Consider the following 14,328-nt stretch of genomic DNA (forward strand, 5'->3'; position numbering starts at 1 on the left):
AATAATTCACATGCTAGATTCTTTTGCTTCACGTGGTAGGCAACTCTATAAAAGATAAGGCCCTTTTATGGGACTCTTATCCCTTTCAAGACTTGGCAACTATAATGGGGGATTTCAACATAGTGTAAAATAGGATAGACATATGGAAGAAAGTGGGAAGTGTGACTAGAGGCAATGAGCTTTGTGCTTGGTAGAATTTGAAGGAGGTTGCAAAGCTCATTGATGTGTTAAAGCATACTTCATATACTTGGAGTAACCATCAAATAGGGGACAATCATAGGAGCCAAGCTTGACAAATGTAGCTCAAAGGTAACCCTTTCTTCTTTCAACTCCATATATCTAGAATAAATTTAAGAAGATATGGGTTAATTATTTTGGAGGTATAGCACCTCCTTATTATTGATAAGTGGATTAGGGCCATAGATAGGATCCAAATTTTCTTAAAAGTGTTGAGAAACATGGTTGTTTGAGCACTCCCTATAATGGTTAAGGATGAGTGTATGCACATGGTTCTCATGTAAAGAGGCTACATAGTTCATAAATGCACATGAGATCGACTCAGACGAATCATACTTGTACTTTGTGGGGGTCGTAAACACGTATGTGGAGGAGGATGTACAAAAGTATGTGGTTTCTAACCCCAAGAGGGGGCACTCTTGGCTTCTATCTAAAGGGCCTAGTAGAATCTTATCTTTAGGCTAAGATACAAGGACTAAACTCTTGTATATCCCAAGTCTCATTGTGTTGTCTTTTCTCCTTCCTCTTCCATGCATGTAGACCTTCTCTCACTTCCACAAGAATTTCTCTCATTTCTCTATTCTCTTAAGCCATTTTGTTGTGCTCTCTCTTACCATGGTATAAGAGCCCTTGATAGGTTCTCTCCTTTACCATGCCCTCTCTTCTACATGCCGACCCCAAATCTATCACTACTTTTAGTATGCTACTAGTTGCATGTTCTTTTTTTCAGTCTCCCTAAAAGTTGCATCTCATGCTATTCTAGCAAGAAAGTAAACGCTGACTAGAAAACACACTAGCAAAGCAACTAGCCTAGTAGTGCTAAAGCAAATTAGTGATAGGTAAAATAGAGACGAATAGCAACAAGAGTAAAAGTGCAACGAAGGATCAAAGCACCAATAGCATTGCACAAGCAAGCAAGCGAGTAATAGGAGACAAGTCAACTTAGTAGCCAATGCAAGAAGTTAGTGCAAGCAACATAGAGAAGCAATTTGGAGATAAAGCAATGAAGAATTGCATATAGAGGAACTTAAGGACCACTAACAAAGCAATCAGCTACTAAGGGTAGCAAGAAGCAAACAAAGCTTAGTGCAAAGAAAAGCTATAAACAGAGTTGAGAAGTAGTAGCAATCACTAGTGTAGCAGTAGAGCAAAGCATCCTGGCAAGAGAGTATGACACAAAGCAAGCACAAGCAAAGCTAAGAGCAATAATGATGCAGTATAGTAGTTAACACCAGGCATTAAGCAAGCAACATATCAACACTATTAGTAGCAGTAGTGATTCAATGTAGCTACTAGTAGCAAGTAGTAGCATGGATTAAAGCATGCAATAGAGTGACTAAACAATAGAGTAATCAGTGAGAAAAGCAAAAGAGAGAAACTTGTAAATATGAAATAATAGTAGTAGTGTTGCATAAAGCAGCAACCACTATAGGCAACATCATAGAGTAGCAACCAAAAAGTAAATGAGAAGCAGCAAGTAAAGTAGAAGTAGCAAGTGTAACTGAGAAGCACAACAACAACAAGAGTAGGTGACAAGTGGTTGCTGAGTTTTTTGGCTCTGTAAAAGGCCCATGGGATGGGTTAATGTTTATGTACATGTTTCTTTTCCTTTGTAAAAAGTCCCACTAACTTGTTTAGCTATGTGGTTAATGATAATTCTAGTTAGTTGAGAAGTTTAGGATTAATAGTATAAGGGTTAGTTGGGTATCTATGCTAACCCTAACCTTATCTCCTCTACGTTTTTCTCCTCCCTCCCTTAGCGGTGCATCTTGTTTCTTTGCAGCTTCTCACTCCCTCTTCCCTATAGCTCCTCCATTCCTTCATTCCTTGATGGCACCTTTGTAGCTCCTTCACTCCCTCCTCCTTGGTGGTGTCTTTCTCTCAAGCATGCTTCTTTGTGGGGCTTGAACGATCATTAATGGGAGAAGACAACTATTTGATGACTTCTGATGCTTCATTCATAAATGTACCTCTTGCACATGGTGATTGTGGTCTTTTATGCTTAAGTATGCTCCTTGACGTGGTTTGTTGCAAGTTATGATTTTCCTCATTGCTTTTGGTTTGAATGGTGCTCCTTTGTCTTGTTGCTCCATATTTGCATTCCCTCTTTTCGTTGCCTTGTTGCTCTAGATCTGCACTCCCTCTTTCAAGAGGCCTGATTTTTTAGTGAGCTTTTTGTCACAAGATTTTTAGGAAAGTCAATAAAATTTGTGAGCTTTTTGGACATCCCCCTCCTACATATACAAATACCAAAGACATTTTATTTGTATATTTAATGAAATTTTGATAAATGTTGATACATTTTTTTAAAAACATAAATCTCAATGTACCATGACCATTACTAACACTCCTAAGTAGTGTATAATGCTTTTGGAAATAAGTATTAAGATATGGATTAGCAAAAAACTCCTCATTACATTAAATTTTTCCCTTTAATAAGAGTTGGTATAGCTTTAATCCAATACAAGCACGATCAGATCATCAACGTATATGATAATGAAGGCTATGGATGAGCTCTCTTAATGCAATGATGTATTTAGTGACTGTGATGCCTCTAATAAAGCCCTCAATGTTTCAATGATAAATTTTTACAAAATGGAATTAATATCTAGTAATCATCTGACAAACTTTGAAAAAAATGAAAACCTTTTATATATGATAATTTGGTTTTTTTAACACATGAAATGATCTCATAAGACTTAAAAACCATGGAAAAGACTGTAAACATGGCTACCTTTTGATGATTTTTTAAAACTTTGTCTAGGAAATAAGTGCACCTGTAGGGCCCAACACAGACTCTAGGTGGGCCCTACAGGTGCACTTTTTTCCTAAATGGGGTTTTGAAAAATCATTGAAAGGTACCCATGTTTACAGTTGTTTCCATGGGTTTTAAACCTTTTAAGCCCATTTTAGGTATCAAATATGCCAAATTATGTGTGTATCAAAATGTTTGATTCTTTGTAAGGGATTTAGACTATAAGGATATACTTTTAATCTCACATGTGATACTTGATATCCCGACCATGGTGTATATGGAGAAATTGATACATACACAATAGGTACCTAGGATTATATAGATAAATTTAATGTTGTCATGTAATCCATAGATATGGATAAAGAACTAGGTGCAAATGTGTGAAAAGAGTTTGCATACTCTCCAAGAAGTCAGAAAAGTTCATGAAAAATTTCCTTCCTTTAATGTAGGATTCTCGGTCTCTTTGGAGTTAGGAGATTTTCGTCCACACCTAGAAAGAGTCATTGTGTGTGTGTGTGTGTGTGTTGGAGGGGGGGAGGGGGTGGGAAATTTTTGTCCATGCCTAAAAAGGGTCATTGTGTGTGTGTGTGGGTGTTTGGGGGGGGGGGATGTTGGGTTAAGGGTAGTGTAACTGGGGATCTAAAAAAAGCTCGCAAATTTCCAAAAAAAGCTTGCAAAAAAATTTCCCCCTCTTTCAAGTACTCTAGAAATCTATGAATCGGAGTCTCCTTCATACATTCTCTTGGTTTGTACATGGTTCTATTTTCTTGACATGTTAAATGAATATGTGGAAAAAAGAATGGTCAGCGGCAACGAATCTCTAAAGTATGTATTCAGGGATTTAAGTGTTGGTTATTTAGTATGTAAGAAGTGCATATTTTCTTCATTTGGTTTCTTCTTTGCATTTGTGTTGAAGAATGTCTATTGACATAGCTTCTTGATCATTTGCAAGTTTTCCATGGCTTTGGTTTGCACGGGGTATATGTGCGGGTCTTGGCGGTGACTCACGTGTCATGGGCATGTTAAAGAGATGCCGATGGAGCCTCCACTCCAAGCTACTCCTTGTGAGAGCAATGCAAGGCATGAGCCATCCACAAATGTCACTTAAGAGGCCTCCGAATTGTTGCAATGTCGTTCCACACGAGGAAGAGGGGAGAGGAAGAGGGGAGAAGAGAGGGGAGAAGGGAGGGAGAAGGAGAAGGGAGAAGGAGAGTGAATGGGGATGGAGTGGTAAACACAAGGGCACTACAATGGAAACAAGAGAACACCCAAAACACTCTCTTGGAAGAGAAGAGGAAGCTTGTATTCAAACTTGTGCAAACAACAATGAAGACCAAAGTCAAGACTTTGGACTTTTATACAAGTCACCTTTTGAAGGGAGGGCCAACCCTTTTCCTTTTAGCACTCTCCTTCTCTTTACAACAAAGGCTCTTGGACCCATAGGGTGCCAAGGCATATTGCTATTCTTTCCTTCTCTCCCTACTAGTGGAAATAGCACTTGTGTTAACCATACTAAAGCACTTGGAACAAACCTGGAATTAGGAGGTGGTCCTAATCGGTTCCCAAATAGCGCTTGTGTTAGCCTCGTGCATCTAAGGCTTAGGTGATTTGGGGCTCAAACTCCCTAAGTTCCCTCACGCCTTAAGTCATTTGGGGCTCGAAGCCCATGAACGAGCCTCAAAACCTGGAGTGGCAAGGCTTAACTTCCATGAGACACTTAACAGTAGCTTACAGCTGGAACGTATAAATTGTGCACGTTGCTTGCACCCCTTTGTCTCGAGATATTTGGGGATCAAACTCCTTGAGTTAAAGCATCAAATGTAGCAAATGAATTTTATCTTATTTCATTTTCTATGCTGGGTGAGCTGCAAAGAATCAAGAGGTGGTTCTGATTAAGAGGTTTTCATGATGCTAGCCTATGGAAATCTCAAATGTGAAATCGAAGGTGGCAACTACGTAGAGTGCGAGCTGGTGAGCAATTTTTCTTTTTTGAGTGCTGCAAAATTCCCTCTAGATCAAAAGATACGACCCTCAGAAGGATAGCAAGATTTTGATCACAAGAGAGGGTGATGGTGGCATATGATGATGTGGTAGACTGAGGGTCACATGTAGAATATTACTTTGCCTATGAAGAGGAAACTGTGTCTGGAAGGAGGTTTTGGCATGTGGCATGTCGACTGGGTAGGCTGACTGGATAGTCAAGGACAATGTGGCATAGGAAACGTGTCGTGGTGGCATCTCTGTTGACTTGCCTAGCTAAGGAGGGACTAAAGCTTGGCAATGTACAGTCTCCACTCATGGCTCCATTCATAGCAGCTCCACAACCTCGTCATCGCCATCTCTGTAGTCACCATCCTTGCCGACCTCATCAACTTGATTTCTTCTCCACAAACATTCATTTGCAAAGGTTTCACCCTAAGCCACGTGGTAGATAGCCACCTCGGGTTTGGTCAGCCTTGTGGTCAGGTTGCATGACAAGTGGCAAATGCCACTTTAACCATGGTTAGATGTACTTCACCCTTGGTTACACCTCTTGTCACTTTTATGCCACTTGGCAATCTCATCCCTAAGCACCACATCAACACGTGCCCACCACGACATCCGTGCCACATTGGCATGCCACATCATTTGACATCAAGGATTATCATGGCATCCCTAACTACCAACTCAGCAGAGCGTTCCAAACATTTTTGGTCACTCATAGACGTTGTGAGGCAGAGAAGGGAGCCGTATGCCCATGGGTGCCTTTCGGAGGCTATAGAGTAATTCACTTATAGAGGGTAGCTCTTCAGGTGAGGTTTGTTGAGGCACTGTAGTAGTCAGCCAATGGTTGTAGAGGCCATTGAAGTTAGCTCGTAGGAATCACGAGGCTGCGTCCATTTTGTTCCTTCTATAGGTCGAGTCGAGGTTGTTGGTTGGAGTCAAGGCTGAGGCTATAGAAGTAGTTGATGTCCAAGCCTTTGGGCATTGCAAGCCAATCCTTGAAGATCCACTTTGTTAGAGTCAAGGACCGCAATGGTCAAGCTGGCCAAACGTCTCTATGTTTCTCTCTTTGCTTGTAGAAGAGTTTCTCCCTGTAGATGCCAGGAAATATGGCACAATAGAGATGGAATGGACTAGAACCTCAAAACCTGAGAATCACCAACCTTACAGAATATCAAACTCACTAAATGATTTCCTCTCAAAGAGCACAGAAGAAATGAACCTCACATAAGAACTCAAGAAGCGATATCTCAAGCTATAGGAATTGGATTCCTGAGCTTTCTAAACCAAAAAGGAGATGTGAATGAGCTCTACGATGAGAGCTTGAGATGGAATAGAGAAGCCTCAAATGGAGGGCTTATACCTTGACTGAACAAGGGGTTACACTCTCTCTCGAATGGAATTCTCTCTCAATGGAAGATGCCTCACAGAAGGAGGGCTTGACCCTCATGAAGGGAGTGGGAACACCTGGTGCTCTGATACCATGATAGCGGAAGTGAGAGAGGGAGAGAGAGAGATGAGTGCACACGATATAGCTACATTTACACTAAGTTGTATTGAACATGAACATGGAGATATACATGTGAGAACCCCTTAGGGTTAGGGTTAGCGTTTGCCCCTATGCTCTATGTAGATGGTGCAATTTACACCATTCTCGACAGAATCAATGGAAATGCTTTTTAAACATCATTAGAATCGCTTTGAGGTACAATTTCTTTCAAACTAACTGAAACTTACATGCTCTCATGTTTTGATAAGCACTTAGACAACATGTTGGGTAAGAAGTTTCTACCAACATGGATTGGTCCTTATAAAGTAGTGGAAGAACAAGTAATGAATTCGTTGAGCTAAGAGAGACACATGGAAAGAAGGATTCTAATACAAGACATCTTAAACCCTATAATTTTTGGACTTGTTCCTAGTTAGTGAATGCTTTGCATCCCAAACTGGGGGATATGTAAATGGTTGAAAAATATCATTAGCATTGTGGATGAATTAATTGTGTCCATGGTGATGTATAATGTATAATGTAATACAAGAGGGCGCATGGCCCATGGTTTGAGGTGGCAAGCTCTTTTTGTTCAAACCCTTTTCACATGGATAGCCCCATTGATTGCATAAATTTCGGTGGTCCTAGTAGTCCAAGGCAACAAGTTAAAACGTAATATGAGGCCACAATCATCTTTGTGTGAGTTCTCCACTTTCCAATTAGTTGGCATTTATGTGTGATAAAATCTAGAAAGGGTCCAAGGAATATGACTCATCCGATCTTAGCATAGGAAATTGGCATTTTACTTCTATAAAAATGGATGCTAAGACTCATTACACCTAATAGAAGGTGTTTGATCCTTATGCTTACATGAAAGATACCCCCAGCCACCTTATGCATGTGGGAAGCCAATTATTTGAGGATGAGGGCTATACAACAAGGGCTCTTTCTTGCAATATAGCTTCTCCCATAGGCATGCCATTCATGTTACACACTCCCCCCTAAATTGTGGCATTTCCCCATTCCATGGAGTTTAGCCATCCCACTCCCTTCTCTTCGTCTCTCATATGTAATATTCATGCCAACATAGCTCTCATGCCCCTGCATAGAACCTCCACCTCAACAAATGCATAGAAGTCTAATGCCAGAAGCGATTGGAAAAAGTATACTAAATATTTTTTGAAGTTTATTATGTACATGCATATTTTTCTAGAAGAAGCACATATGAAAGCCCAAAATAATACTCGAGGCTCAAAAGAAGCACATCAAAAGAGGCTCAAAAGAAGACTTATGTACACAATTAAGTGGCCCATAAGAAAATGTTCCACCAAAATGATGTCCACACATGTTTCCAATCAATAGCAGATAAGAAAAGTCAACTCATAATAATACATGTCTCTTGCCAAATAACTAATAATTGAACTTCTCTGCTACAAAAAGACAAAATAATGCCCTTTGACCCCAAACCATAATATCCTCATAGCCACGGATGCGAAACATAATACCTTAAAAGAGAATGAAGGTAGACAAACCAAGCTAGAAAAGAGGCGAGAGATGTACGAATGATATAATGTCGGGAGTTGCCACATTACCGGGCCAATGCAACCTACAAATCGACAAGGTAGGAGAATGAAAGGGGCAAGAAGTGAGTTGAATACAAGCACAAGCATCAAAGAAAGGTAGGAGCATCCATAGTAACTAGCATCGTAGGAGCGAGAAATGAGGCCAAAGAGATAAGATACCCTAAAACCCAACTAATCTCCAAAATTAACTTAGACTCAAAGAAGGCTGTGCAAGAGATTCAAATGATTTCCACGTGGCTTCAAGCTTTGCTTGCTCTTTTCTCATGGCTTTTTCCTATCTCTCTCTCACTATGCCATGTCATCATATCTGTCCAAATATGATGCAATGATTGAAAGAATGCTCAGAAGCCTAAGAGGAAAGTGAATGAAGTTTTATATGGAAAAACTTCCCATAAAGTGGAACATGATTTATCTAAAAAAATCCATGCCGTGGCTCAATAGGTTGCACATATTTCCCTTAGAAATGTGCTCCAAAGAAGCAAGATGCGTGGCAATGCATAGAGCTCCCATTTTACATGTTCTAGTCGAAAGATAGTAGGAAGGCACGCTTGAACAGATCTGTTGTTTTTTGAAGTTAAGAGATCGCAACACTTATGTGTTGAGAGTTGCAAAAGATGTTTGTCGAACTGATTGCAGTATTGAAACCGTGTGTTGAGCTAAAGCACGCCACAATGGAAGCCTTCTCCAAGCTCGTTAATTCCTTGACCAGGTAAACAAAAGCTTTGGGTGTGGCATTTGGGGTGGAATGCTCATATGTTGGTCATCAAGCATATCCTCTCAACTACAGTCACCTATGTGGCATCTTTCTGGAGCTTCAAGAATAGCCATTGGCAGGAAATCGAGAAACTATTTCGAGCATTTCTATGGTCTGAGAATGGTTTCAGATGAGTACACTACATGCCTTGGGAACATCTAAAGGCCCCCAAACTCCTTGGGGGCCTTGGTCTGCCAGATGTGGGAACTAGGAACAAGGCATTACTATGCAATTGGATGCCTTTTGAATGACATGCCTCGTGGGTGGAAGCAATTAAATAGTTTGTGTGTTAATGGTTTTGGTCGGGTGTAGGAAGATGTTGGACTTTCTTGGTATGGGAAGTTATTGTCTTGATTTCCTTTATAAACTCATGGATTTGGTCCTGGTTAATGCCTAGAAAAGCTGTGGTGCATTTATCACTTGGAAGGGCAAGTCTAGTGTTAAGGGGGATGCCATTCTTCTGGAAATATTTGGTGGGGGTGGGTTCAATTGCAGGGACAAAACTTGTGGCTTATGGTGATTTGCCTAGGGCAAGGTCATTTGCAAGAAAAGGGAGTTTGAACTTGGCTTTAGTTATGGGATATGAATGCTGCCTTTTGGAAGCCTTTGGTGTTGGTCAAGGAACGTCTTAAGTTGTATGATGTTGAGAAGGTGCACTTGGCTATGGTTGTGGGAGATGTTGCACAAGGGTGGCCCTCAAACCCCTTACTTGGCAGCATTGGAAAGTTAACTAGTGGCAGATTTGTAAAACAAATTTGCGTAAGATCACTACAAAAGGCGTTTTATTGTATGCTCTTGTGTGGTTTGATTCGATTGGAGTACTTTAATAACAAATGGAATTTGAAGCATAGCCGAAGCTAGTGGAGAGCCAAGTGTCGGGAAAGAATCTTGTCTATGTGTTGTGTGATAGTGGTCAAGGAGAATGGAAACTACTTTAAGTGTCTGTCTATGCATTTGTTCTGGGAATGGATAGTGGTAAAGGAGAATGGAAACTACTTTAAGTGTCGATGAGAAAGGATGGTCTATTAGGGCCAATTGGAAGATGGCTTTGTCGGGGGATACCAAAAGACTCCCATGACCCTTGTTTGTTCGTGTATCTGAGGATTGCACTATTGTTTGCTATGTGGTCAATTTGTAATCAACAACTCTTTTGTTGGAGTGTGGGTGTGGGGTTTAGAGTTTTAGTCCTATTCACACAAAAAAAAAACTTTCAAAGACTAGAGATCGTATATTTGCAAGAGTAAGGATCCAATTAGAAGAAAATGATACTATAGTCATTCTAGGATAAATTGCCAAGATACTATAGTCATTTTAGGATAAATTAGAAGAAAATGATATTATAGTCATTCTAGGATAAATTGTTAAGAGGCCTAAGAGAAACAAGGGTGCATGTATGCACGAAAGCACTTGGCTCCAACTTGTGGGTTTACAGGTCTTTAGACACTATCGATTGTTTAGTACGAAATAGTAAAAAAGAAACGCTTTGAGGACTCGCAAGATCCACTAGGATTTGCCAAGGTTCTATAGTTATTTGCATGCTCCCACACTGACTGCAAAGCCTATGCCTTTTTATTTAAAAAAACTATAAATTAAAATTGGATCGACATTATTTTTCCTTGAAGGTTTCATGAATGATACCTGCAAAGTTTTGATGTAAACTTTATAGGTTTTTTTTTTGCTTTATTTTTATAAATAGATCCAATAGACGACAATCTCGTCACCGACAGAAGTAGGCATAAAGCCCATTTGGTTGGCATGAAGTTCTTTCAAAATAGGAAAATGGATTTTTTAAACATGTGAACTTGCTTTTCTAACAAATGGCTTTCTAGATAGCAAATATTTTTTTCAAGAAATGGCTTCAGCAGTTAACAGCCAAACCAACTTTAGCGCCTTGCTCACAAACAAACACGTGAGATCTGGATGAGCGATAGGAAAGCTTGATGTGACTTGAAGACTTATAGCTAGAGGAAGCCAAGGCAATCATTCTAGGGAGAGCTCAAGCATGGAGGGAGAGTGGAACCCCTGAATTAATTTATAGCCATGTTGGAGGGGGGTACAAAGCACACAAGCTAAAAGCTAAAAAGCCAACATCCATACACAAGCTAAAAGTTGAAAATCCAACATCCATACACAAGCTAAAAGTAGAGGTTAAGAATTTTAGAAATTCCTAATAAAAATTCCTTAAAAACTAGGAGTAATCACAAAACTCCCACTCAACTCAATCCTAAAGCATTGTCTCTAGGAGAGCTAGTGCTAACAAACCCCCCTTGCTTGCAAATTGTTTAAAAAAAAGAGGGGATATAGTTGGTATTTATCAACAAAGTTGCAGTCTTGTGATTTTAGAGCCAGATGAGACCCACCAAGTCACTTAAAAAAGCACTTAGCTCAAGCAAAAAGCGGCGTTAGTTGTTGATGAGCATTCTTAAAATCGAGTCTCTAAGACAACCATGACTTCAGACACACTCAGATTCACAAAATATGATGCTGGAGAGTTTGCCGCCATTCAAATTCACAAGGAGAATATCAACAATTTTCAACCTTCTACCAAGTGTCTTCTTCCACTTAATTGCAACAACACATCAATGGAGTAGCACAAATATACGTTGGAAGTAAAAGCATTTTGAGATTTGTTAATAACAATGGTGCATTCAGGCATAATATAGGTTGGAAGCAAAAGCATTCTGAGATTTGTTAATAACAATGGTGCATTTGGGCATAATCAATGGAAAAATCAAAATTTTCAACCACTATAGCTACTCACACCCCTCTCTGAACACCTCATGTCTCCTATGCTACATGATAAAACCCCCTCACAATCTGGTCTACTGCACATGCCCTTGAAGCCCCCTCATTTTCCTCTCCCCTCGCTTCTCTCCACCCCACTAATCCTTCTTCCCCCACTCACCTCCCATGCATTGTGGCTCACCTTACAAATAGGTTACCTTTGCAATGACTATGAAAGAGAAAAGGAAACATAAAAGACCCCTTGTAGACTCAAAAAATGAATGATGTGATGATAAGGGATCCTATCTTGCTTTGGCTAGACTTCTCAAAGACTTTTGAGGTTGAGTATGATGCATTAGATACCCCCATTAGTGATGTGCTTTTGCAAGAAGAAAGAACTTTTGTATCTCTTAGTGAGAAGTTGAATGAAGCTAAGTAAAATTATTGCAAATAAAATTTGCAAGCATCAAAGCAATAGAATCATTGTTTGCTTCCCAAAGAGTTTGTAGTGATATAGTCCAAAGCACTCAAGTACAATGCTAGGAAAAGCTATACCCAAGACATGCTAAATGGGTAAGATTTTTGCAATCATATACATGTGGTCAAGCACAAATTTTTCTTATTTCTTGCCACGTATCATGCATGAGTGATAAAAACATGCATTGGGGTGCATATTGTGTCATATGTACATGCCTCCAATGGGCATGTTACTTTGCATGGGACTTAATCTCACCCACTTTAAGGATTGTGAAAAGTATCATGTCCATTAGGCCTTGTTTTCATGGTTGGGCATGCATTTTTACTTGTTTCTTGCCACGTGTCATGCATGATTGACAAAAAACATGCATCAAGGTGCATGTATCATGTGTGTGTGTCTTTGATGGGCATGGTACTTTTCATAAGCATTACTCTTTCCCATTTTAAGGTGTGTGCAAATTAATATGGCCATTGGATCTCTTTGTGCGGTTGGCACATATTTTTCCTTGTTTCTCACCTTACATCTTGAAGTGTTACAAAAAACACACATCAAGGTACCTATATTGTATGTGTATGTCTTTGATGGGTACAATATTTTGTATGTGCCTTATTGTCATTTACTTTAAGGGCCATGCAAAAGTACCATGCACATGGTATCTCATTTGCATGTTGGGCACCCATTTTTTCTTGTTTCTCACCATGCATCATGCATGATTGATAAAAAACACCAATCAAGTGCGTATGTTATTTGTGCATGTCTTTGATTGGTATGGTACTTTTTATGGGCCTTGATCTCAATATCTTTAAGGACCATGTAAAGTATTGTGACCATCGGGCATGATTGGGCACACATTTTTCCTTGTCTCGCCATGTGTCATGCATGAGTAACAAAAATATGCATCGGGGTACATATATTTTATGTGCATGTCTCCAATGGGAATAGTACTTTGCATGGGCCTTAAACTCACCCATTTTAAGGCTTGTGCAAAGTACCTTGCCCATCACATCTTATTTTCTTGATTGAGGATGCATTTTTCCTTGGTTCTCATTATGCATCATGCATGAGTGACAAAAACCATGCATCGGGGTGTGTATATCATATGAGCGTGTCTCTGATGGGTATTTCACTCTCCATAAGCCTTAATCCCACCCACTTTAAATCTCATTCAAAGTACCATCCCCATTGGATCTCATTTTCATGGTTGGGCATGCATTTCTCCTTGTTTCTCCCCACGCATCATGCATGAGTGACAAAAAAAGATGCTATTGAAAGAACAAATGTAAAAACATTAGGTAACAAGTTGTATACATGCCCTCCCCTTAAGGAGGCCAAAATTAATGTTTCCCTCTCCTCCATTAGCCATGTAAGTAAAATGGACTAGAGCGCTAGTTGTCACTTTTCCTATTGACTCTTCTCTCTTAAATTTTTCCTGTGAGTAGAAGTTCATGATTCTCTCCACTCAATTGGTCAATAGATTAAGCTTATCCTCTTGATTGATAGGCAAAGAAATATCTATTGCATTAGCCATCACTTTCCATTGATCTGACACATCGCCTCCCCTAATGCTTGAGAAAAATATTGGTACACAATGTCATGTATCTTGGCTTTGACATTTCACCACTTCCTTGGTAGGTTATATAAAGATTTTCAAATGTTTGGGCTTGCATTTGGCCTTGCAAATATTGGGTATATGTAGAAGCCCAAATATCTTCACCACTTAATCCTAGAATATTTTGAATTAAAAGCTTATAAATAAACATTTTAATTTCAATCTTTAGATTGTCCTTGGTTGCCATGATGCATGGGCAGAGAATGATCTAAAGCATGCAACAATAATTATATAAGCATTGAAGCTAGTATAAACAATGAAACATGTAGCCATTACTATCTTTAAATAAAATAAAATAAAAATAATTATATATGAAGCGCCAACATCAAAGCATTGTGATCACAAAAAGACAGGACATAGTTGTCATAATTTAAATAAATAATAGTGATCATCCATGCCCTCTAATCATCCATGCCCTCGAATATCAAATTGCCTTTACATGCAAAACTCTAACCAGTTTACATATGATAGTAGTACAAACCCAACATGATCTAAATCATTGAGCAAGTCGCTATTTGGCAATACAAGCTAACACATGATTCTAAAAGGTACACCTAGATATTCTCGACTCATAAACAATAGAATAGAAAACATACAATACCATAATCTAGATTAGCTTTGCCAATCACACATCTCATTAGGAACGTCATTATCAAGGTGAACCAATATTAATAAAAGCAAGCCATCATTGAGATAATAACTAGACTACTAGCATT

This window comes from Dipteris shenzhenensis, chromosome 22, assembly GCF_047967505.1.
Source record: "Dipteris shenzhenensis isolate YYH24624 ecotype China chromosome 22, Dip_SZ_1.0, whole genome shotgun sequence".
NCBI classification, from domain to species: Eukaryota; Viridiplantae; Streptophyta; class Polypodiopsida; order Gleicheniales; family Dipteridaceae; genus Dipteris; species Dipteris shenzhenensis.